General features: G+C 45.1%; 1 protein-coding gene across 8 annotated transcripts in view; it reads right to left on the minus strand.

Moving 5' to 3' along the window:
• Window positions 1–26,162, minus strand: part of PTPRE (protein tyrosine phosphatase receptor type E) — a 100,828-nt gene that overhangs the window by 49,839 nt on the left and 24,827 nt on the right. Inside the window, exon 1 of one of the 8 annotated variants that reach the window (XM_064716155.1) lies at window positions 15,287–15,306. The exons of the other annotated variants lie outside the window; for them this stretch is intronic. The gene's annotated coding sequence lies outside the window, so the exon portion shown is untranslated. Of the gene's footprint in view, window positions 1–15,286; window positions 15,307–26,162 lie in introns of those variants that run through there. 8 annotated transcript variants of the gene reach the window in all.

Below are 26,162 nucleotides of genomic sequence, written 5' to 3' on the forward strand. Positions count from 1 at the left end.
CCTTTTTTCAGGCCATTTCACCATTTCCTCATCCCTGCCATTGGGGGTTGCAGCAGCAGCAGTTCTGCAATGCAGGGCTGAGTGCCTGCAATTAAAAACTTGCTCCCAATTAACAAAACGACTTGGGGAGAGCCATGGGCACCTGCTGTACCTGCTGCTGATGGCTGAAGGAGTTAACAGAGGGTTTCATTAGCGCTATCAGCAGCCAGCCACGCAGTTTTATATATAGCAAAGCTTATCATGAGCGAGGAGCCCGCCCGCCCTGGCCCCCCTTCCCAGCAGCTCTGAGGAACATCTGACTAAGCCCAGCTTTTGGAGCCCACAAAGAGGAGCCAATCTATTCAAAGAGTGTGGGAGAAAAGACCTGGGCAGGTTTTGGGCACAGGAGGTTCAGGAATTGCCTGGGCTCTCTCTGGTAACCCCAACCCTGGGCAGGTTTTGGGCACAGGAGGTTCAGGAATTGCCTGGGCTCTCTCTGGTAACCCCAGCTCGCTCTGCAATCCCAATTCACTGGGAATTCTAGATCAGAGGCAAAAGCCTAAAAGACACTTGAAAGGTTCGAGGCAGAGGCTCAGCACAGACAGAATTAAACGGAGATAATGAGTTCCAGCTTGAAAGGGGTGACTCTGCAGGGCTGCTCGCTGCGGTCAGTGAGGGGACAGCGTGGCACAGCAGGATGGCACTGCTGAGTCAGCAGGAAGCCCCAAGCTCTGGCCACTGTCATTGTCCCCAGGCTCTGGCCAATGTCACTGTCCCCAGGCTCTGGCCAATGTCACTGTCCCCAAGCTCTGGCCACTGTCATTGTCCCCAGGCTCTGGCCACTGTCACTGTCCCCAGGCTCTGGCCACTGTCATTGTCCCCAAGCTCTGGCCACTGTCACTGTCCCCAGGCTCTGGCCAATGTCACTGTCCCCAGGCTCTGGCCAATGTCACTGTCCCCAAGCTCTGGCCAATGTCACTGTCCCCAAGCTCTGGCCAATGTCACTGTCCCCAGGCTCTGGCCACTGTCACTGTCCCCAAGCTAAAGGAAATGGTTGTGACTGCAGGGCCGGGGTGGCAGCTGTGACACCCAACCACAGCTGTCACCTCCACGCCGCTGCTGCTGTCACTGTCCCCAGGGCACCTCACACAGCCCCGTGAGAGACTGAGCCGAGGTGAAAGCACTGGGGGATTTTGTGTGGAAAATTAAGGAAAAACCACTGGATTATTTTCTAAGCACTTGTTGTCTACTGTCAGGTCTGTGCCAGAGCCATTTCACACCCCTGTTCCACATCCAGTTGTGTCTCTTGCTGTACACTCACTGTCCATCTCTGTGGTTTCATTTTAGTTAAGAAAGGTCTCTGCAGCAAGGCTCTACTTTGAATTATTTACTATTTCTGCTGCAAGCTCAGCAATAGACTGAGGTCATCAACACAAACACAGAGAAGGAAAAGAGACTCATCAGACTAACCAGGGCACTAATCAAATAATTCAGCACTGGCCAGCAACAAAGCTCCACCATTTGCTTAAAAAATCATACAGGAACAAACATTTTAGATAAAAACCACTCTGACTGGTTTTAACATCTCATTAATATCTTTTATAATACCCATACCCCAAATGAATGGCATTTTACTGAACAGGGATAGGGAACCTTTCAAGCCAAAGCAAAACCTTGCAGTTCCATCTTCCCAAGTTTCCAGCACCCCCTGTCCCAACAAGCCTGCTGAATGCACAAATTAGGGTCACCTTTCCCCGTGCACTGTCAGCAAATCAATCTGGGCTGCTTTTCAAGCAGGGCTCACACATAAATTAGGCAGCCTGCCATTGATTCACATGAGAAACCCTTGAGCAGTGGAGTGAAACACCAATAAAGTCTTACAATTAACTTGAGGAGCTGCCTTTGGTTCCGTCCCAGCGGCCCTTCTGCTCCTCAGCTGCACAAAACATGTCCTCACACAGATGCTCCCTTGTAACGGCTCTGGATGAATGTTTCAAACTGCTCCTTGAACACAAAAACTAATTACAGCCAAGGGGAAATACTCACAGAAGAGTTTTCTGCTGCATCATGGCCAGCCTGAACGCTGAACGTGTTTCAGCTGCAGTTTCATTTTGGAGGAGGGAAGAGGAGGAAGGGAAAAAGCAAAGCAGAAGTGTGCCCTGCCTGACTCTGTAGGGTCGGAAAAGGAGAACACACCACTGCGTGTGTGAGAATTCACTCTAACACACCAAAAGGAGCAACACAGGAAGGAAGGAAGGAGGGCAGCAGGGCTGTGGCTTGAAGGTTTTCAGCCCAGCAGGTTGGAGCCCTCACAGGAGTACCCAAAGTCCAGCACAGCTCTGCACTGCAGAAATCCAAATCCAAACAACGCAAGGAGTGAATGCTGGGGTTGAATGAAGGATCTGAGTGTGCATGGGGAGCTGTCTCACTGCTGACTCCCTGAGCTCCAGGTCCCTGCAGAGCCAGGAGCCCACAGCCCCTGCAGGAACCAGCACCAGGGACACCCTTTAGGGCTGATACCTGTGAGGAAGTTCAGCAGCACAGCCTCTGGCACATCTTTCACAGTCAAATCCATTGCTTGGCCAAGTTTAAAGACAGAAGGATCTTTTCAGACTGACAATATGGAAGTCAACAGCAAAGGTTTTCCTGGGCTGGTCAGTTTGCTGGTGGGATGGGTCAGGAATTCCAGCCCCAGCACAGAGCTGCTCAAATCTGCAGCTTCAGGGAACCCAGCCATGCCCCTCTCCTCCTCCCTGTGTCCTTCACGGAGTTTACAGGTCTCATGTGTCCCTTGAGCTGCAAAAGTTCCTGATTTTAAGCCTTCAGCTGCTTCCCAAGCACAGCAACACAGATTTTTAGCTGTGTGACTGGAGGAGCAGTGATGGCACCACCATTTCCAGGGTTCTAATTCCTCTCCTCACCTCTGCAGTGCTGAGACTTCCCTCCAGCAGCTTCCCTGACCATGGAACTGCCAAAGGAAAAAGCTTTTGATGATAAGGTGCTGAGGGCATGGCACAGGGTGCCTGGGGTGCCCAAGGCCAGCTTGGACAGGATTGGAGCAGGATCATCATTTTGATGATCTCAAACTCTTCCCAATTTAAATGATTCTGTGGTTCCATGTCCCTGCTCATCAGGGGGCTGGATTAGGTGGCCTGTTAAGGTCCCTTCCAACCCAACCTGTTCCAGTTTCTGTGGCTGCTGCTGCTCCCAGCACTCAGGGATCAGCTGCTCTGGAGCACAAAGCCTTTGCACATTCTCATTCCTTTTGTCTCCCACACCAACACACCCACGCATCACCCTGCAAACGAGGGGGAGGAGCAAGGAAAATTCACTTTTCCCTGAAATCTGAACCAGTTCAATGATCAAACTCACAGGCACGGCCCAACCCATGGCTGAGCCAGCAAAACTGGGGTGCCAAAACTGGGATGGGCAAGGGACAGCAGAGCAGCAGCTCTGGGGGGACAGCAGGGCAGGACCCTCCCTGGGGTCTGCAGTGCCACACCTCTGCTTCCAGGGACTGTCCTTTCACTGCCTCCTGCTGGGTCTGATGGCATCTTGTTGATGTCAGACACACAGACAGACAGACAGACAGGATCTCCTCTCCCAGCTGAACTAACACCTTACATTATTCCTTAAGCCTCCACCCCAGGTTCTCCCTTTCTTTAAGCTCAGAGTATTTCCACAGCCCTGCTCAATCTTTTCCTCAGCTCCTGTCATGGCCTTGCCCATGTGGCCCATCCACATCCTGAGCTGGCAGCCAGGCAGGAGTGACTGTCACCAAACAGTCCCCAAAGCATCCCAGGAAAGTCCCAAAGTCCCCCTCTCTGGAGGTGTTTGGATACAGCTCCCTCACACTGAGCCAGCTGCATCCACACACTGACAAAAACACGAACCAGACACGATAAAAGTCACTTTGGGGATTATTTTTAAAGCCAAACAACAGCTCTTGATGTTCAGACTGAGCCACTGATCTCGTGAGGCGAGCACAGGACCCTGCTCACTCTGTACATCCCAGGGGCTCCCAGGAAGCATCAGCTTCAAACCAGCACAAAATAGAATTTACACCAGGAAAAAATCCATAGTCTTTGTAGCTTTTTACCCCTGCAGCTTTCACTTAGCAAGTGTCTGTTTATTTATGTGTATTTCTACACATGTACAACTCCCTCTCCAGTTTTTCACAAAGCAACACCAAAACTCCAACTAACAAAAGCTACCCCAGAACATTCATCCTCCCCAGAGCCCCTGGGAGCAGCAGCAGTCACAGCAAAAAGGTTCCTGACAGCACAGCCACGAGCTCCTGCTGCAAACCCGGCTCTTCCAAGCCCTTCCCACTGACCAGCAGGGAAATTAAACAAGTACAAAACAATTACAGAGCTAACGAAGCAAATGCTGCCAGATGTTGAAATGAACACCTGTTCCCTGCCTGGGGCTGTGTCCCAACAGCAGCCTGTGCAAACGTGAGCAGGGATTCAGGGCAACAGCTGGTTTTCCATGAGTTGCTGGCTGAGCATTCATCAAAAGGCTGATATTCCAATTATTTATTTGGAATGGCTGCTGTGGGCACAGACAGCAGCACCAGGAACTGAAGCAACAGCCTGGCCCGTGGTACAGATTTAGCACCTGCCACCAGTGCTTGCTATTCCTCTTTTCCTCTGACATTCCCAAAGTTAGCAGATATATATTTACTCCCCAGAACTAACTTATGGCATCAACAGCACCAGCTTTAATTCTAAATCTGGCTCTGGGACATGAAATGCATCTGATTTTCTCATCCATTATTAAGTCCCAGGCATGTTAATAAGGCATTTATCTCTAAAAAAGATCATTACCCATGCAGGTTTCTAGGGATAGGCAAGTTCTTTACAGCCTGGAGTCTCAGCACATAAATAGAAACTGCATTTACTATTAAAATTAAACCAGCAAGCCTGGGAGTTATTAGAAAAGTAAAAGCCAAGCCTGCAGCTCTGGGAGCCTGCATCAAATCCTGGGGATGCAGGCACTGCATTTCCTGCACAGAAACTGCAGGAATGATGAGTGCCTGCATCCCTGGGATTCCTCTGCATCCCTGGAATTCCTCTGCATCCCTGGGATTCCTCTGCATCCCTGGCATTCTCCCATTCCCAGCCTCACAGACAGTGCTGAAAGCACAAACAGGAGCCCTTGGTCTGCAGTGAGAAAATGAAATCTCCCCTGAATAAACCATCTGCAACTTTTCATGCATAACACAGGGTTAGGGTTTCCTGGCAGGGGGGAGATTTTTTCTTTGCTCAAGTCTGGAAAAGAATTCCTATCACAAAAGAGGAACAGCATCAACAATAAAACCACAATAAAACCCCAAGAGGAAAATGCTGACACATGCTGAAAAAGCCACTGGACAGAAAAATTACTTTAGTGATGATGTTTCTGCAGCAGTTGGGGGAGAATAAATGCAGCAAGAACTGCCACCCCATCCTGTAATTTAGATTTTGAGGGGAATTCACCACACCTCTAGGGGACTGCATTACATTTTCCATCATTTTGGCTCAGACCACTTCTGAACTGGAAAAATTCAAGAAAACTCAATGAAATAGTGTCAGTCTGAGCTGAAGTTTTGGAGAATCTTTTAAAGTCTGGAGATTTCTCAGACTTTTAGCTTGCCCTGGATTTGGAGAAGTGGAAATATATTGAAAGAGAAAACCAAATTACTGTCATCATTTTGGAGCTGAATCCTACCTGAGATGTGGGGGGCTGGGAAACCAAGCAGCCAAAAATCAGCTGGAAAATGAAGGAGTGAGGGGCAGGGCTGGAAGACACGAATTAAATGTCGGGATCTCCATTTAGAACAACTGTATTTCATTCAAAATTATTTATGGTGGCCACATTCTCCAACTTAAATGTTGGAATTCCATTTATAACACCTGTATTTCATTCAAAATTCATTATGGTGGCCACATTCTCCAACTTGCATTTAGATCACCCATATTCCATTCAAAATTCATTATGGTGGCCATATTCTCCATCTTAAATGTTGGGATCCCCATTTAGATCGCCTGTATTCCATTCAAAATTCACTGTGGTGGCCACATTCTCCAACTTAAATGCTGTAATCTCCATTTAAAACTCCTGCACTCCATTCACTCTTTAGCATCAGCTGCATGCTATAAACAATAAGCTTTAAATATAGTTTTATATTCAGCTCAGAAAAATCAATAAAGCATTTCTCAAGTTGGTGCCATTTCTGGTAAAATTAAGCTTAAAAATGGAGCTGAAAATTTAAAAATGTTGCTCGGTATCACCTGCAACTCACCCGACAGCTGAACACCATTTCAGATAAATGGTTCTGACACCAGAGATAGAGCTGGGCTAAAATCTACCCAAAATGATAAAGATCCCTGATGGCTGCACTGATAACAGACACAGAGCTGCACAAAGCACTGACAGCTCCAGCAGAGCTGTCCTCCCCTGTGCCCACCTCAGCTCCCATCCATCATCAGCAACATCTCACTCTCACAGCCCCAAGCAGTGACACATTCACGTCCATTCCTTGAATCAATGACATTCACAGGGCAAAGGCTCCTGGTGAGTGTGAAATAATGATTTGTCACCCCTTCAGGTCCCAGCTGGAAGTGGGGGCTCTGCCCCAGTTCCCACCAAAGCCAAATCAGGTTTGCACTGGGGGGAATGGTTTCCCAGTGCCAGAGGGCAGGGATGGATGGATGGATGGATGGATGGATGGATGGATGGATGGATGGATGGATGGATGGATGATGGATGGATGATAGGATGATGGTGATGATGGATGGATGGATGGATGGATGAAGATGATGGATGGATGGATGGATGGATGACGATGATGGATGGATGAATGATGATGGATGGAGGGATGGATGATGGATGGATGATGGATGGATGGATGGATGATGGATGGATGATAGAATGGATGGAGGGATGGATGGATGGATATGGATGGATGGGGATGGATGGAGGGATGGGGGATGGATGGATGGATGATGGAGGATGGATGGGATGGATGGATGGATGGATGGATGGATGGATGGATGGATGATGGATGGAGGGATGATGGATGGATGATGGATGGATGGATGGGAGAAGGATGGATGGATGATAGATGATGGATGGATGGATGGATGGATGGATGGATGGATGGATGGATGGATGATAGATGATGGATGGATGGGTGATGGATGGATGGATGATGGATGGATGGATGGATGGATGGATGATGATGGATGGATGGATGGATGGAGGGATGGATGGATGGAGGGATGGATGGAGGGATGGATGGAGGGATGGATGGAGGGATGGATGGAGGGATGGATGGATATTGGGTGCTGTAACCTTGGAGATCTCAAAACCTGCTGCTGATTGAGAGGACTAAAATTTTGGGAAAGATTTGTGAGGGTGGGCAGCCCTGGCACAGGTGCCCAGAGCAGCTGGGGCTGCCCCTGGATCCCTGGCAGTGCCCAAGACCAGGCTGGACAGAGCTTGGAGCCCCCTGGGACAGTGGGAGGTGTCCCTGCCATGGCTGGGGTGGCACTGGGTGGCATTTTAAGATCCTTCCAACCCAAACCATCCTGGGATTTTATCATTCTCTGAGGTGAAATCCAAAGTGTGAGCATCTCTCATGCTCTGTCCCCTGCCCCACTTTGTGTGCACACCACTGGATTATGCCTCAGCCTGAAGAGGCCCTGATCAGACAGAGAGAATTCACGTGGGGGATAAAAAACCCCCAAAAGCAAACAGATCAAACTCCCCAATAAAAGAACACACCCACCCCCAACAAGCCATTAACCACCTCCCTTCTTTGTTTGGGACCACATAACTAATCCAGATAGAAATGCAATAAATTATAGTGGCAAGCATGTCCAAAATATAGAATGAAAGTTTGAGAAATGTGGCAAAACCCATCAAAATGAGATTTTAAAAAACCCAAACAACCAAAACCTCAAAAAAAAATTACTCTCCAGTGGTTCCTCTTGCCCTACTGAGCTTCTTGGTGTTAATTCCCAGCTCCCCTCCAAGTCTGGCCCTTTTCCATCCCAGGCTCCCCCATGCAAACCTCATCTCCACCAACCCAGGGCTGTGCTCTATGAGCCTCTGGCCTTGCAAGGCAGCGATTTTCTCACAAATAATCCTTCCACTTTCATGCTTTTTCATTATTCTAGTACAGGAAATGGCTCAAAACAAAACTGAAGCCTTCCAGATAGATATTTTTTGTTTAGTTCACCACCAAGCACACCAATACTCTGGCTGGGTAATAGAATTGTTGTAATATCCATCAGAAGCTTCTAAAAGCTTCTAAAGCTTCTAAAATACTGCAGAACTGCTTTTTCCCCTATTAAAAGGGAATTATGTGATTATATTTGATATATCCCATTATTTTTCTGATTCCAAGAGTTTCTGGAGCAACAGCTCACGGGGCTCTGACAACAGTGGCTGAAAAAAAACCCTTTAATTTCCACCTGCTGAGGAATCTGGTGTTGCACATGCACTCCCAGCAGAGGAACAGCCATCCTGCTCAAAGACTAGGCTGGGGGAAAAGGGAATTTCCCTCTGGAATAAACACAGGGGTGGCATTTCCATAATTTTGTTGTCACAAAAAGTAAAGAAACACAGCCAGAGCCACAGGTCACACAGAGGCCCTGAGCAGAGGTAAGGTGCCATCTGGTTGGTTGTTATTTTAGAAATAACAACCCAAACTTATTTTCTTAGTACTTAAAAAAGCTGGAAGATCAATGATTTTGTGCTGTTGTTCTCAAGCAAGAGCCACCTGATCAATAAATCCCAAATTACAGCATTTTAATGGGTTTTTTAAAATGTATTTTGAGGAAACAGTGCCCCAGGCCAGGTTGGATGGGGCTTGGAGCAGCCTGGGATAGTGGAAGGTGACCCTGCCCATGGCAGGGGGTGGGAATGATGATTTTAAGGTTCCTTCCCACCCAAACTATTCCATGATTTAATGCAGAAATTCCAAGTGTGTAATGATGCCCCTGGCCCACCTTACACTGAACATTAAACTCTGTTATTTGGAAAAATATTTCCATTCTCAGCTGTGAGACAAACTCAGAGAGATTCATTTGCCTCCAATAATTAAGTTGCTCCCAGTGCTGCACACTTCAGGCAGAAAAAGGCTGAAGCACCAAGAAACACAGGGAATTTTTCCCTAACTTCTATCTAATGTCTGTTTTATTCCTTCTGAATGAAAACATAAATTTCATTACTGGAACATGATTAAACTTTGGTTTTTTCCTCTCTGAAAACTCAGTAATCACCACCTGAGCATCCCAGCTGTCAATGACAACAGCCCCAGGCTCTGATCTGCAGGATTTGAACAATTAGTAATTAATTAGAACAAAGCTGAGTAGTACAACACAAGCTGTATTGGCAGCTAGAGTTATTAGAGAAGCAAAAATTCGGGTTGGGCCTCCTGCTATGTGTGAGCACAGCAAGCTCATGGTTTCTTCAGCACATTCACATAAAACTTTCCATAAAAATGTGAGGTTTTTTCATTTTCTCCTTGATGTGACAGCACAAAACTTCTGTCCCCAAAAATACCCCTGTTCTCCACACCTCAGCAGGATGACAGGATGCCTTGTGACAGGCAGACTTTCTGCCTTGCCCAGTCCTCTGCTCCTTTCCACTCAGTTCTCTCTCTGGAAAAAAAGTTCTTCTGCCTCCAAAATAAACCTCTGATCATCCCTGATATCTGGAAAATTCTTCACAGAGAATAAAAATTGACTAAACTGTTCTTGAATTTGACTTTCACCCTCACAAATTCTTTACTAACAGCACCTAAAGCCACACCCTGTGTGACAAAGAGGGAGGACCAGCAAGGATGGAGTCCCCAGCTGCTTTCCCAGTTTCTGGCTGCTGTGATTGTGCAGAAGGAACAAGGATTTTGCACACACAGCCATCACCATTTCCTGTCCAAGGCACAAGCAGCAGCCTCGGGGGTCCCTGGGGATGGGCAGGTAACAGGAGCAGTGCACAGAGAGGCTGGCAGGCAGCTGCCAGGGAGTTCAAGTGGAAAAAAACTAAAATAGACCCCAGAGAGGACCCTTGCAGCCACTTTAGTGCATTGGAGATGCCACTTACAAACGTGAGAACAGCAGAAAACAAGAAGTGTCTGTTCACAGCGTGGAGAAATTATTGACAGAGTGGCTTGAGTAATGAAAAATGCTCCTGTATGCGGTGCTTTTGAGTGTTAAGGAAATCTGAATTGTTAGCGCCAAAAAACCACCAAAATATTAATGAAAAACTGATGAAATGTATGATATCAGTCCAACATCAGATCTACTCCATAGCTTCACATTAATTCCCATTAAAATACATAAACAATCAAACCAGTCATAAGCTAAAACTGTGCCATAAACACAGAATAAAGCAAAAAAATCCCTGCCAATTTACTGGGTCCTGTAACCTTGGAGATCTCCAAACCAGCTGCTGATTGAGAGGAATCTCCATTTAGATCACTTCAATTAAGATCATTTTAGATCATTCAGATTAAGATTAGAACCCTCCTTTAAAGGAGCAGTTCTCAGATAAACACATATTTATCGGTCAATGATTTCCCCTCCTTCCCCAAAATCTGTGCCACTGACTCCAAACCCAGGAATCCCTCTGGGCTGGAGCTGCAGCATCTTTGGAGAATGTGGATCATCAGATCAGGCAGCCAAGGGCAGGACTGGTTTGGTTCTGATGGCTCTGCTGAAGAACTGCAGCAGAGTTTTTCTTCCTTCACTCACACAGAAATATAAACAGCATCCTTCAATACTGCAATAGGTTCTCTGGCCAGTTTTGAGATTTGAAAACCTGAAAGGAAATAGAATTACTAAATGTTTTGGGCTGGAGGGGTGTTAAGGATTCCTGGATCCACCCATGGCAGGGACACCTCCCACTGTCCCAGCCCCAGTGTCCAGCCTGGCCCTGGGCACTGCCAGGGATGCAGGGGCAGCCTCAGCTGCTCTGGGCACCTGTGCCAGGGCTGCCCATTCTCTCACCTAAATTCCCCCTCCTCCATCCTGAACCCAAGGCTCCTTGTCCCACCACTACAGTTCCTGATGCACAGTCTCTCCCTGATTCCTTGTGTTCCTCCAGATCCTGGCAGGGCTCCACAGAACCTTCTCCTCTCCAGGCTGGCCACCACGATCCATGTCACTCACTGCTGCTCAAAAAACCCCATTTGTGCCATAAATGTTGTGTTTGGGAGATCTGATTTGGCACCAGGGACCTCACAGCTGTGGGAATACTCGCATAAAACCATGAGATTACTGCACAACCTTTTCCAGGTTCATAATCAGAGAAATTTCATCCGTTCTAAGCCTCTTTCCAAAATGTTCATTTGTCACCTCTTGCTTTTTAACTATTCAATGTTTATCCCATGAGGTTACACCTCCCTAAAGAAGAAAATTGTGCCAAAGGGTGCAAATTGTCTGAAAGGCATCAATCTATTGACAAGAAAGCCAGGAAGAGCCATCAGGAATATCTGCATACACACAGCCAAACTTGAAATGCCAAATCATTTCTGCAAGAGCTCCTCCTAAAAAAAATGAGGTTTAAAGCACCAATGGGCTGAAGGACACAGGGCTAAAGCCAAATCTCCACAAAGTCAGTCCTGCTTTCCCAAGCCGGGTCCTGGAGCAGATTTCAAAGTGCAGGGACATCCCTGCAGGCAGGATTCCTCCCCAAAGCAGGATTTAGCACGTTCCCATTGGCATTCTCCAGGTTCCTCCAGGTTTAGCAGATTTACCAGCCCCCTCCCAGTTTGCTCCAGTGGCCAGGCTCAGGATCCCACGGGATTTGAGCAGGGCAGGAGAACAGCTTGGAAAACTTATGTACAACCTGCAAACCTCCAAATGACTTCCACTGCTGCCCACACACTCCATAGCCAGATTCAGCAGCTCAGAAACTCGAGGAGAGGGAGCTTTTCTTGCCCCAAAGAAGAGGAGAGAATGATAAATTAAATACCAGCACTATATTTAGAAAATAAACTCTTTCCGCTGCAGTTCTAATTCGCTGAGTGTCACAACATTTTGAGTTTCCTTGGAAATATTATCTGCAGGGGAAAAAAAAAACACATTTAAACACGGCACATTCTCACTCACATTTCCAGCTGCAGCAGAGGACAGCTCAAAAACACTTCCCAGGAAAACGTGGCACGAGGATTCAGTGTCAGTCACTGCTCCTGCCCCTGGGCTGCACCAGCCCTGCATCCCTGACACTCCATCCACACATTTCCCAACTCCCACCTTTTACTATTCCTAGCCCCACTAAACTGACAGATTTTGAGTTTAGGTTGGTTTATTTGCATTATGAAAGGAAAAAAAAGAAATGTTTTTCTCTTCAGAGAGCAGCAGAGTGAAGGTTGGGAGATGCTGAATGGCCTCCTTTGATGTGAGAGGTTTACACTCGACCTTCTGTTTTCCTTCCTGGGTATTTATATCCCCTTGGCTCCCACAGCTGAATAACAATGAGATGCACACACTGACCTGCTCAAGTGAAGCTTCGATCCCTCTCCTGAAAGTGAATCCACGGCACTCGGCTCCAACAGTTTTGGGGAGATAAATGACTAATTTTCAGCTTAATTTAGCTCTCTTGGCATTTCAGCAGCTAAATAGATTATTCCAAGCAAAAAAAATTTATCACTTCAGTAATTCCAACGCATCGCCTCAGAAGGCAGGGATTAGTGCTTCAAAGCCACAAAATTAATCCCAAAAAATTCTCCTCTGGGAGGGTGGGGAGGCCCTGGCACGGGGTGTCCAGAGAAGATGTGGCTGCCCCTGAACTCTGGAAGGTTCCAAGACCAGGATGGAGCACCCTGGGACAGTGAAGGTGCCCCTGCCATGGCAGGGGTGGAATGGGATGGGAATGGAATGGGAATGGGATGGGGTTTGAGGGGTTTCAGGTCCCTTCCAACCCAAACCATTCTGGGATTCCAGGATTCCACGCAGAGCACCAATGTTTTGACCCAACGTCAAAACAAAACCGTGAAAAGAGATCAAAACAACCCCTGGAAAAGGAGAACATTTCTGTGCCATTCCTGAAACACACAAATGGATCTGAAAGTAGAACTTTATGGCTCATTTTTTCCTCACAATGAAAACTACTTAGAAAACAGCAAATTTTCTACGTAAATAACTGTCAAAGCAGTTATTTACATAGAAATATGTAAATAACACTGTCGTGATGCCTCAACACTTTTCTGAGACATTTCCAGGATTTTTAGTTGTCTTTCTACTGCTATAATCTTTAATTCCTTTTAATCAACATGAACTATATTGTTTAGCTGAAAGTAAGCCAATTTTTATTGGGTAATAAAGCAGAATACAGACAAGAGAAGCAAGGCACCAATGAAATATGGGGAAAAGGAAGAGATTCTATTTGAAATGAGGACAAAAACTTTGATTCAGGGAATCTGTTGCTTTCCAAAGAGCATCCTGTCATAATATGATAATCCCAGAATATCAGTTCTGGGGACTCCACTGCAAACTCTCAGAGAATTCCCAGAAATGCTCAGGATCAGCTGGAAATGTTCTGGTTTGATGTTAACCATGTGGTCATTTGGAACAGAAAAAGCCAATGTTTCATATCCATTTGCATTACAGAGCAGCTCTGCAGCCCCCACAGGGTAAATACCTGTACTCAAATGATTTCATTGCAACCACATTGCAATTGCTTCACTATATTATTTTAATTGTGAGTAACTTCAGGGAAATCTATAAAACAGAAAAAAAAATAAAATATAAAATAAATAATACAAAAAAATATAAAGAATACAAAATATATAAAAATATAAAAAATATAAAATATATAAAATATACAAAAAATATAAAATCTATAATTCTGCAGCAGGGCAGAATTTTTGAATGGATCTGCCGAAATGCCTCAAAAATAGCAAAAAAATAATAGGGATTTCCTACACTCAACATTTACATAAACTTTAAGGAAAGCCTGGAGCCCCTGGCAATGGAAGAGCTAAGCCTGTAATACTTTTCCCTTCTTGTAAACCCAAGGATTACAATCCCTTCCCATGCCTGTGTTTAATGCAGCTAATACAGCCAATACATATTTATTGGAATTCTCCATGCAAACCCAGCAAAGCCCTCAGAAATTGAAGCCAAAAAGCATTAAAATGATCTTTAAGTCTTCTTTAGGGCTGACTCAGACACGTATTTTATAGGGGCATCACTAATGTGATAATCCCAGATTCTGGGGACTCCACTGCAGACTCACAGAGAACTCCCAGAAATGCTCAGGATCAGCTGGGAATGTTCTGGTTTGATGTTAACCTGGGTAAAAATGTCATTTCAAACCCTGGTCATACTGGAAAGTGGAAACTCCACCACTGCCATCCAGCAATTTTCCAAAGAAGAGGTCTGAATGATCAAAATTATGAAATTCAATAGTTATTTTATCTACAGATTCATGAAAAAAAAACCCAAACAAATTCTCCACTTTGGCAGGAAGGAAAGGCACAGGGAGCTGATTGATCCCTCTGTCAGGTTATTGCCATGGATAAACAAACAGAGGAAAACCACCACAGGTTTCAAAAGTTCATCATGGTAGAGGGTCAGGGCTTTGTTGCCAATTCCAACTTCTTTACCTTCTGAAAGGCAGGTTTAATGAAATATATATAATTTAAATATAGTTCTTGAAAAGAGCCCAATGCTAAAGTTACACGCAAGAAAAAATTCATGTGTTTTCCTGAGTCACGATTGCTCCTTATCCTTCTGAACTCACAGTAAATCTTGGAAACTCTTTTTAGACACTACAGCAAAAGCAGAACTTCCCAAACCATGTAGAGGGCTAAAAATATTTCAGCAAGTTCCCTCAAAGTCCAAAGTGTCTGTGAGAAAAGTGCTTTTCCCACAGATAAATTCACAATATCCACCATTTATAACTGGTTCATAGTTACTTCTAAAGAGCACAGGTGGGAACCACCACATCAAGTCCTCAAATAAAGTATAAATACAGTTGTAGAAGGGTAAAAACCATGGAATGGGTTGGGTTGGGAGGGATTTTAGAGCTCATCCTGCCATGGGCAGGGATGATTCCGCCATCTCAGGGTGCTCCAGGCCCCAGCGTCCAACCTGGCCTTGGACAATCCTCTCAGATCTGAATTCTGCTGCTTTGATACTTTGGAAAGTTTTATTGGAGCTTTAAGGGTCTTTAATACCTAAAAAGGTTTGGATGTGGGTTTGAATAACCACAAGGAATAGTTCCCTGCTTGCACAGGACTCATTCCTCTTAAAATAAATAAAAATACTTAAAAATAAATCAAATAAACCAAAATCATGATCTAGCTTACCAAGCAAGCTTGACTTTCCATTGGAAATTCTAATACACCTCCCCAGCTCTCCATTTCACACTGCTGGGCTTGGCTAAGCAGAAGCCATGTGAAATAGGTGTTATTAAAATGCCATATGCAGCATCAGATGGTATTTCCTTCCACAGTTCAGTTTCTCAGCTCTGGAGAAAAAGAAATGGTAATTCTATGCAAAATAAGCTGTGAGTCACAGCACGCAGCTTTTGCAATTATCAAATTCCCCACTTTTATTTACATGGGTTCGAGTTCCCCTAGACAGTTTAAAAAACTTCTGATTAAAGGAAGACCAAAACCAATTTCAGAGATTTCTGGATAAAGAAATAGAGAGAAGTGGTACCATGAGGACTGGCCAAGGAGCCCAGTATTAAAAGCAGGGATACCACATGGAGGAAATGATGGGATGCATGGATATTTGTAAAATATTAGCATTTGTAAAATACAGCACAAAAACTTTGAACTTCCCAGAAAGACTCAAAGTGTTGTGATTTTATACCCCCCTCATACACACCTTTCATGGGGACTGAACACAAAACTGAGGACTTCAACAGACTTTTTTTAATCTTGCACTTAATAGCTTTATAACCTTGGTGGTCCTTTCATCTTTCTGTGGTCTTTTCCCACTTAATGATTCCGTTTGAAAGCCAATTATAAATCCCTAATGAAGTGTTTGCAGCATCCCCTGCCCCAGCACGACAGAGGCCTGTTCACCACAGCGCCCTCCAAACACAACCCTGAGGGGGCTGGGCAGCCTGGAAACACAAATCACCGACTAAAGCTGCCTCCTTGCCTTGTACTGATCACAGGGAGAAGAAAAGAGGTCACGTCAATTCAGCTGAAGCTGGTTCAAAGTGTGTTTTTAGGTTATCCTGCACATCAGCACTGTCAGCGCGATGAGCAGACGCCTGGCTGGGCTCCGGCATAACCCCCCCTGTGCTCCTGACTCCTGCACTGTCGGTTTTCGGCTGTTTGAAGGGCCTGGAAAGGCCCGGAGTGGCCTTGGGGCAGCCCGCGTATCGAAGGACGAGAAGAGGCTTCAGTTCTTCTTTCGGTTTTTATGTTTATTAATTGTTTATCTAAAAGATTTTCTTTCAGCCCGACAGAGCTCTGCTCAGCAGCCAGCCATGAGCACACTGTGCTGCCCTCCGGGCAGGCACCTATCTTTATACCCATTGTTACGTGTACAATATTTATCATTTTTCCCCAATACCATTTATTCTTATTGCCCGGTGCACTTTCAGTAATGACCAATCCCAAAGTGCCACCATCACCAAAGAAGATGGAGGAGAAGAAGAAGAAGAAGAAGGACAGGACACGCCCCAATTCCTCCATCTTACTTCTCTAAACCCCCCTGTACAGAAATCCTAAACCCTGTGTTTCACTCTCTAATTAACCAATCCCTTCACCATTCACCCCGGTGAAACCCTCCTATCCTCATACAGGTGTCGTCTCCTGTGTAGGATCAAAGTCCAGCCACCAGACACTTCTGGAACATTCCAGGACTCCCGAGCCCCCCAAGGGTGCTCTCGGTGGCTCGGCACCTCAGGACTCAGATCCTGAGATCCCACATCGCACCTCAGAGACATCATTAAACATCAGCCAGGTAGCACAGCACTATCCAAATAATCCAATCACAAATTACAAATTTACTGTATAAGCAGATAATCACGGGGTGTAACAAATGGTATGGGAAAAATCCTGAAGGAGCTGAAGGAGAAGGAGGGAAACAGGAATTGTGCCTGCAGACAAAGCTCTGAGGGCTGCTACAGCCCCTCCTGAATATACAGAGCCCACAGGAGTTGGTTGGTTTGGAACATGAAGGTTTTCCTCTGCAAGCCAAACTGACAGCAAACATATGCTCAAGTGCTGCTGCAGCAGCCAGTGAAGCCTGGTTACTTTGTAGCAATAAATATTAAATAACTACATATGTTAAATAAATATTTTTAAATTCTATCACCAGAATTATTATACTGAATAACATTTCATAACATCATGTTGCTAAATAATAACAAATAATGAATAAATATTCTGATTTTTTACTTCAGTTGGGCACAGACTAGGTTTGAATAAGTGCCCACATCAATGAGCATCACATGGATATCACAGCTGCTTTCCTGAAGGAGAGAAATGCTGTACAAGGTTATCATCATCAATAAACCACCTGGAAAATCAATATTCCCTGATTTGCAATGCCAAGGTTTTTCCCTGATCTCACAGAGCTAGAGCAAATAAAAATGAAAGGTTCTGCTTCCTGCAGACCTTGTTGGTACCATTCCACCACACCTGGGCCATTCCTGTGCACGACATTCCCCTTTTCATCCCAAATTCACCCATCAGCTGCAAACCTTGCAGGTCTGCAGCTGAATACACTCAATTATTGCTGCAGCTCAACCTACTAAACAAACAGGAGTGGCTTTTCTCTATTCTCCTGCTCCATTCCAGCCCAGGCTCAGCTGGGGCTGATATTTGCTGATATTGCTTATTTCTGATTCATCAGTCTGGGCATCCCAACCGTACAAGCCATTCTGAAATGTTTTACCTGGACAAAACCAGCAAAATTCCTTAAACCAAGAATAATTTGTAGATGGGCTATAGTACAGCAGAGCCAAGGAAAAGCTTCAGTGGTTTGGGCAGAAAGACCATTACAGTCTGCCCATTTTGCAGTTCAGACACAAGAGAATTCATCAGGGAGAATATTCAGCTGCTTATCATGAGTGATGGTTTCTCATTTCTACTCAGACCCTGCCACCCAGGCAGTAATCCTCAAAAACTGACATTTAGAGAGAGAAACATCTCAGTTTTGGGATGGGAAGAAGTATTCACCAGAATAGCTGCAAGGGCTCAAAAACCGCGTTCTCCATTTATGTGGAAAAAACCCAAGAAGTGAAGAAAAACCTCCTCAGAACAGCGTGACCCTGCTGGAGAAAAGGGCTGCTGTGTTTTCCCACCGGTGCCTGGAACAGACAAAAGTGGAAGCTGATGACTAAAGGAACAGCTAAAAATACCCCAAGTAGTCTGGATCTGAGAGTTGTGTGCCCTCCCTGCAATTAGCAAATTGCATATTCAGTTTCACTGACACTAATGAGTGCAGCCGAGTTCATCTACACCTCAATTAACTTCAAGAGACGCTTCTTTTGCACAAATAATGGCAATTCCTCCTTGCCTTTGCACAGCCCCTCTTTCTGCCTGACCCCTCGGGCAGTAAATCACGGCCTCGTTTGCTTCAAAAAGGGTTTGGAGCGATTAAATGGCTGAAAGGAAAGAGAAAAATGCACTTCCAACACGGGGAGGAAGGGAGAAGGAAATCTTGCACTGGATGGGAGCAGATGGATGCCAGCAGGCTTTGGGATACAGCCCTAATTGTGTGCATTTAAGGAAAGATTCATTGAAGGAAATATCCAGGCACCTCTGGTATTCTCTCGGACCTTTCCAGGTCTGACCACCACGTTGTATCAGAGGTTAAAAATCAGTTTTCAGCTCAAGCTGGAAAAGAAATTCCAGGCTGGACAAGAATTAGCAGCAGGATTAGCAGGAGGGGTCAGAAGGCTGCACTTTGCCACTGCTTGTGCTGAACAAAGCCCTTGTAGGTCCTTCTGTATTCCTCTCCTTGAAGGAGACAAGAAGCCCCCTTGGTAGGGACTGGACTTTAAAAAATGGCAATGTAGTGTTTGATCAAATCATTTCAGGCACCACAGTTAAAGCAATGAAATAAAGGCACCATTCAGAGAGGAGGAAGAGGAACTGGACTGATGGTACCTGGGAAAATAAGATGAGAAATAAATAAAGAGATGAGATTTCCAGCCCAAGCCACCAGTGAGGATGATGCTGAGGATCACCCATGGGAGCAGCAGGCTGGGGGAGACACAGGGATGGGCCCCAGCCCTGCCACCATCACAGCTCACTGCTGGATTTGCTCTTTATCCCACCCGCTCCCAACACACAGGCACAGAATCACGGAATGTTTGGGATGGGAAGGACCCCAAATCCCCCCAGTGCCACCCCAGCCATGGCAGGGACACCTCCCACTGTCCCAGGTGCTCCCAATGTCCAGCCGGGCCTTGGGATCCAGGGGCAGCCCCAGCTGCTCTGGGCACGCTGTGCCAGGGCCTGCCCACCCTCACCATCAGCTTTCCCTTTTGTTCAGACGCTGACAGCACTAATTAGCAGAGAAGTGTGCAAACAGATGCTAATTTGAGGCAGTATCACTCCGTTTGGCAAGAGGCAGTGGCTGATGGAAAATCCAGCTATTGATTTTCCTATCGGCTGCTGTCATCACTACTGCTGCCTGCAAATAAACAACCTCCAGAATATTTGCTTTCCAATGACAGCTGGTGTCAGCATCAGCATGCATTTGCTGTCGTGCTTCCTGCAGAATAAACTGATATTTTGCTATTTAATGTGTTTCAAAATCATCACTGGGATTCCTGATGGCATTGTGCTGTGGAATGAACGTGGATCTTCAAGCCCTGGCAAAGCACTGAGCATCCACAGCCAGCTCCCATTCAAATCCTTAAAAACTCTTTTCAAGACGTGGCATTAAAAAGAATTGCTCCTTTTGAACATATTTACTAAGGGACAGAAGAAAACTCTCTGTGAATACCAGCACAATAATCACAGCAATAACACAGAAACATCCTCTTGGGAAATATTTAGCACAAGTGAGTTTTGAGTGCTGCTTGGGTTATTTACAGCTCACAAAAAACTAATTTTGGACTTGTAAGGGATTTCTATAATTATTGATTTCTCCTCCTTACTTTGAAAGTTGGATTTTTGCAGAAAGGGTTGGGGTTTCTTTGAGGATGGGGAAAAATAAAAGCAGAGTGTTTTCCCTTGACAGCTGCCTCAAAGGCACCATAAAACACAGAGCATGGTCCCACTTGGAACCTCCTTGGAGAGAAAAACTCATAACAAAGCCCTGGATTTGACCATCCCAGTCAGAGAAACTGAAATTCCATCCAAAAATATTTCTGGGGTAAAATACCCCTTGGTGAAGTGTGGCTTGTTACCATGGGAATAATTCCTTGGACTGAGCATCCTGGACCTAAGATCAAAGAGAATTATATTTCTATTTTGGAAATAAGAAGTGGCTTAAAAATAAAATAGAAATGCAGCATTTGTGCAGGACATGGAGTCCCAAACGTGCAGGTTTGATTTTCCTAAATAAACCAGCAGCTGAGCCAGGGCAGAGCCCAGAGCCTGGGCCAAGCACCAGCAGCATCCACTGAAATCCTGCCCTTGGAAAGCTCCTCCTGGTGTAACCCAGTAATATTTTATATATAAAACCAGTTGCTTTCTCAGAGTGCATTTTTGCTTTTTGTTCTTAACTAGAAAGGAGCATTTTATCTCAGCCAGTGTTTACTGTGATCCCAGAGAGCTGGCAGGGCTCTGTCTCTGCCCATTCCATCTGGCTGTGCTCACTGGGACCTGCTGGTGGCCTCAGTGCCACAGAGGCGGCACAAACACCCAGGGCTGTGCCCACACAGGGCTGGTGGCCACTCAGAGCCTGAGGTGGCACTTGGGGCACTCATTGCCCATCACACATGGAGGACACAACGCCAGCAGGGGGACAAGGGGGTAAAGGACATTTCACAGCACAGCAGGAGCAGCAGCCAAGGCACCACAGGGACTCTGGGGATGGCTCTGTCCCCTGCTAAGGGATTCTGGGGACACTCAGGTGTCCTTGGGGAGTTGCTCTTTCCAACGTGCCACAATCACAGGTCACACACAGCACCCAGGGCCTCCCCACTGCAAGTGTGGCCTGGGATCCTCTCCATGCCCTGGGGAAGGGAATGCCCCTGCCCTGCAATGGGAATGCTGGGCACAGCCACAGGGACTGCGGCTGCAAAAACAGAGAGGCTTCAGTTCATGGAATCATGGAACCATCAAGGCTGGAAAAGCCCTCTGAGATCATCAAACCCAACCTCACCTCTGCCCCGTGTCCCCAAGTGCCACATCCACGTGGATTTTAAATCCCTCCAAGGATGGGGATGCCAGCACTGCCCTGGGCAGCTGTGCCAGGCCTGGACAAACCTTTCCATGAGGAAATTGTTCCCAAAATCCACCCTGAGCTGCCCTGGCCCAGCCTGAGGCCGTTCCCTCTGCTCCTGTCCCTGTTCCCCCCGGCTGTGCCCTCCTGGCAGGAGCTGTGCAGAGCCACAAGGGCCCCTGAGCCTCCAGGTCAATGTGGAGCATCCCAAAATTCCATTTCTGAGCATTGCTCACGTTGGAAAAGCCTCCAAGATCACCAAGTTCAACCCCAGCACTGCCAAGGCCACCAGGGCCCCATGTCCCCAAGTGCCACCTCCACACATCTTTTAAATCCCTCCTGGAATGGAAACTCCACCACTGCCATCCAGCAATATTTAAAAGAAGAGGTTTGAATGATCAAAATGATGAAATTCAATACTCATTTTATCTACAGATCCATGAAAAGAATTCCTGCCCTGGGAGGGTGGGCAGGCCCTGGCACAGAGAATCTGCCCCCTCCCTGGAAGTGTCCTCAGCCAGGCTGGAGCAACCTGGGGCTGTGGAAATGTCCCTGCCCATGGCTGGAGATGGAACTGGGTGAGCTCTAAGGTCCCTTCCAACCAAAACCACACAGAAAGGCCCTGAAATTCCTTACATGGCACTTTAAGCCTCCAAAGATATGAAACTAAAGCAGCCAATCTGACTTTCTCCGGAATAACCCTTCCAGATGAAACAGGTTTGAAATGGCATCACCAGAATCTCCAGCAGGATCAGTTATCAACACAATCCCCCCAATATTTTCACTGCTTCTGTTTGTTTTACATTTCCATCCCATGTTTTCACTAATCCTTCCCACACCCTAACAAATCAATTTCTCTAAAACACGGAAACTTTCAAAGCAAGTCTCTCTGTGGTTCTTGAAAGACACTTCAAACTCCATTTCAAGCATCTCTCCAGCTCTTTGTGTTCCCTGCTCCAGGAATTTTGGGGGTTTTTCTCCTGGTACATCTGCACCACAATCTCCAAAGCACAAATACATCCCCATGCTTTTAAGCCCAAAGCACAGTTTCACAAAGACAAATCACACACAGATACATTTTAGAGTAAAAAAATACAGGCCCAGGAAACTAAGGAAGGAGATCTTCCAAATGATATTTCCCCCAAATTATTCATATTTTGCTGTTCTACAGCTCTCCCCTAATATTTTTAATTCTTATTTAATATTCCTGGAGTACTTATTCCAAATCAATCAGCAGACAGCTTATCAAGGTAATTTTGATTAATTTTCAGTCCTTCAACTTAACTAGATGAGCTACATTTCAGCAAGATTAAACCATTTTTTTCCCTTTATTTACCTCCTTTCCAGCTGATGCAGAGATGCCCAAGAGCTGCTGCCCCACAGGACCCATTTTTTCAGATCAGCTGAACTCTGCTGCCTGTCAGACTGGTCTTTGAGGAGAGGCTGGCCCCAAAAAAAGGGGAGAGCTTTTTATAGAAGAAATTCAGATGGTGCAGCCCCACAGTGAGGATGGAAAACCTGATTGCTGAATATTTCGCTTGTGGCTTTAACATGTGATAGAAGCTCACCCCGTGGATTCAGTGGAATAACCTGACAGGCTCTGGCCATGCTGTAACACCAAATTCTTCCTCCTGTGACTGGAAAATAAATGTTCAGGCTGATCAATGATTGGCTGAAGCTGCAACAAAGTGAAATCCCCTCTCTTATTCACCAGAGGACCTGGCCACGTATTTGCATCCTAGGAAATACCAGAGAAAATCTACTTGTGGTATTTTTACTGAAATATTTAAAAATTATAAATATAAATATAAATGTGGCACTTGGGGATGTGGGACAATGCTGCAGGAATGGTTGGACTGGATGACCTCACAGCTCTTTTCCAACCCTACCAAGTCTAGGCCTCCTAAATATTCCAATTGTGCCACGATCCTTTCCTGAAAGGCCACAAAAGAATCACACTCATGCTGAAAAATAAACAATAAAATTGTAACTCAGTTCTGGCTGGTTTTGCACCTATTTCATTGTCTTAACTTTCTGGCCATCTCACAGAACTAATCTGCATAAAGATATATATATACACACATGTATAGACAGAGTTATAGCTATATTTTATATTTATATATATGTACATGTGTATATAAGTATACATGTGTGCATATATGGATAGATTTATATATATATTTTCTATTGTATATTTTATGTGTTATAATATTGGATACTGTTGTTTTATATATATTTATATATATATGTTTTATATATATTTTTATATATTTTTATATTTATATATATGTACATATGTATATATTTCTATATATATTTTATAATTATATATGCACATGTATGTATATATAAGCATATGTGTGTGCATATATGTATAGATTTATATATATTTTATATTTATATATGTACATGTGTATATACATGTATATATGTGTGCATATATGTATAGATTTATATATATTATATTTATATATATGTACATGTGTATATATATGTATATGTGTGCATATATATGTGTGTGTGCATACATATGTATATGTATATGTATATTTGAAGTATACATTTCTGGAGATTTCAAGTATGTATTTCTGGTTATTTAAAGTATATATTTCTGGAGAGCAGAGAGCCAAGTCTAATAATCACCAAAATTCATGCTCACTAAACTTCGGTCAACACCAAGTCAATCCTACTCTGTAAAAAAAGCACTTAAAAATCAGAACAGAGCCCAAACCCACACAAAATGGAGCCAGGCTGGCTCCCAAGGGACCTTCTGTCCACAGGTCAAGTACAAACTATAAAGTGCTTTTGTAAAGGTGAAATTAAATCATAAATATCCTATTAAATTAACCCCACAGTGTCTGAACAGAACCTTTCCAACCAATTTAAAATCCTGAGAGATACCTCAAATTTTATTTTATGGAAAATTCTTTGGGGCTGCCATCCACTGATCCTTGAAATGTTGGTTTCCCTCTCACACCCCCAGAGCTCTGATTCTTTCAGGAAACCAACTAAAGGCATTAACTAAAAATAAAAAGCAAACGAGATCAGCTTAAGCAGCTTCCTTAAAAAACATATCCTATTTCACAGCACGCTCATTAATGGAACAGAAGTGATATTTTGATATCATGATTAAGAACAGCTCATTTTGAGCATCTTGCTCACCAGCAGATCAAGGCAATTAACTGGCAATTTGCTCACTAAATGACTTCCCAAGATGTGCTACTGAGATAAGGCAAAGCCCTTTCTAAAGTGACTTTGAGCCAGCACAAGATGGACCTGCAGGGAGTGTTTTTATAAACAATGTGCAAGTGGATTTTTCAGCAGTAAAAGAAAGCTTCTGCTTCAGGAGTAATGACAAAAAAATATTAATTTATGTGGAACAGCAAGACACTGGAGGGTTTTCTCCTTATTTCCCAAACTCTAACCACTATAAATAATGCTGTGATAGAGAACACAGCCAAACCATCTTTTTCAGAAAATATAAATCTGAATTTCTTGATTTCTTTGTATTTTAACCATGGGACACAGGTGGGAACTGAGGGCAGATAAATCCCTTTTCCTGCCCTGTAACTTTTCTGCCCCAGCACTCAGAGCTGCTTCACAAGGAGCTGTGCTGGCTCCTGGGGGACAGAAATAAAAGAAATGTCATCCTGCAGGGGCTGGGAAGAGGAGCAGTTTTTGGTTCTGCACTTTGGGCTAGAGCTCAGGGTGGTGCTCTCCATGACTTTCCTCCCCAGCTCAGCCCTCACCCTTCTCCTCCAGGCTGTTCCTCCCATCCTCACCTTGCATTTGGCCCTGGCCAGCCCCAGGACGTGGATGTCCCTGTGCAGAGCATCCCTGCCCTGCAGCACAGCAACTGTCACCACATTTCCCTTCACAGAGAAAAGCAAGGCACAATTCTTCCCAAGAATATTTCTGAGCTTCACATCCTCTGAACCTCAGAGAAAGGAAAAACAATTCCTATCTCATTTACTGCTCCTGTGTTTTCACAAGTGGAATGCATGGTGGAAGGCTGTTTACCTGAAGGGAACTGGTGATTGGATTCTGGTGTGTTTTGATTCACTGACCAGTTGCATCCAGGTGTGTGTGGGGACTGTGGGCTGACAGTCACAAAAGGCTGTGCAGTTGAGTGCTTGGCAGATTCAGTTTAGATGTAATGTAATATAATATAGAATAATACAGTATAATAAAGTAATTAATTAGCCTTCTGATAAGACAGAGTCCTCCTCATCATTCCTCTCCTTCACTGGGGGCAAAAATACCTCCTAGAGCAGCTGCTGCCAGCCAGAGCCATCTGGCACCGTGCTGAGGCAGCACTTGCTCCCTCAGCCAGAGGTGCTGCTCTGCTCTGCTCCAAAATGCTGAGCAAAGAGCTCCTGCCAGGTTTGTCTGCACTCAGAGCACAGCCTGCCTGCAGGGCTTGCTCCTGCTGCAGCACACTTTGGGTCTGGAGCGCCCTTGCTGGCAGTGATGAGGTGATTTGTGATGGTTTCAGTCTGAAACCGGGTAGAAATACCGATTTCATGTCGTGGTTTTGGTTTGTGAATTTGAAATTTGGCTCATTTTGAGATGTCTCGGTTAATGCACTGAGGAGTGTGGTGGTTTTGGTGTTGGCTCATCACCAGTGCCCTCACTTCCTGCTGGGAGGCAGGATGAGCAGAAAGGCAAAACAGGTTCAAAACTTTAAAAGGGTATGAAGAAAAATCTATTAACAGTCACTAAAGAAAAAAGTAATAAGAATTAGAACAAAACCTCTAGAACACTTCTCCTCCCCCTACGTTTTCTTTCTCACTGACAACGTAAAGAAACAAAACTTAAGGGTTTTTTTAGTTTATTACCTCTAGAGGGTTATTACCTCTAGAATAGTCTTTGATG

Source organism: Zonotrichia leucophrys, chromosome 6, assembly GCF_028769735.1.
Source record: "Zonotrichia leucophrys gambelii isolate GWCS_2022_RI chromosome 6, RI_Zleu_2.0, whole genome shotgun sequence".
Lineage (NCBI taxonomy): Eukaryota > Metazoa > Chordata > Aves > Passeriformes > Passerellidae > Zonotrichia > Zonotrichia leucophrys.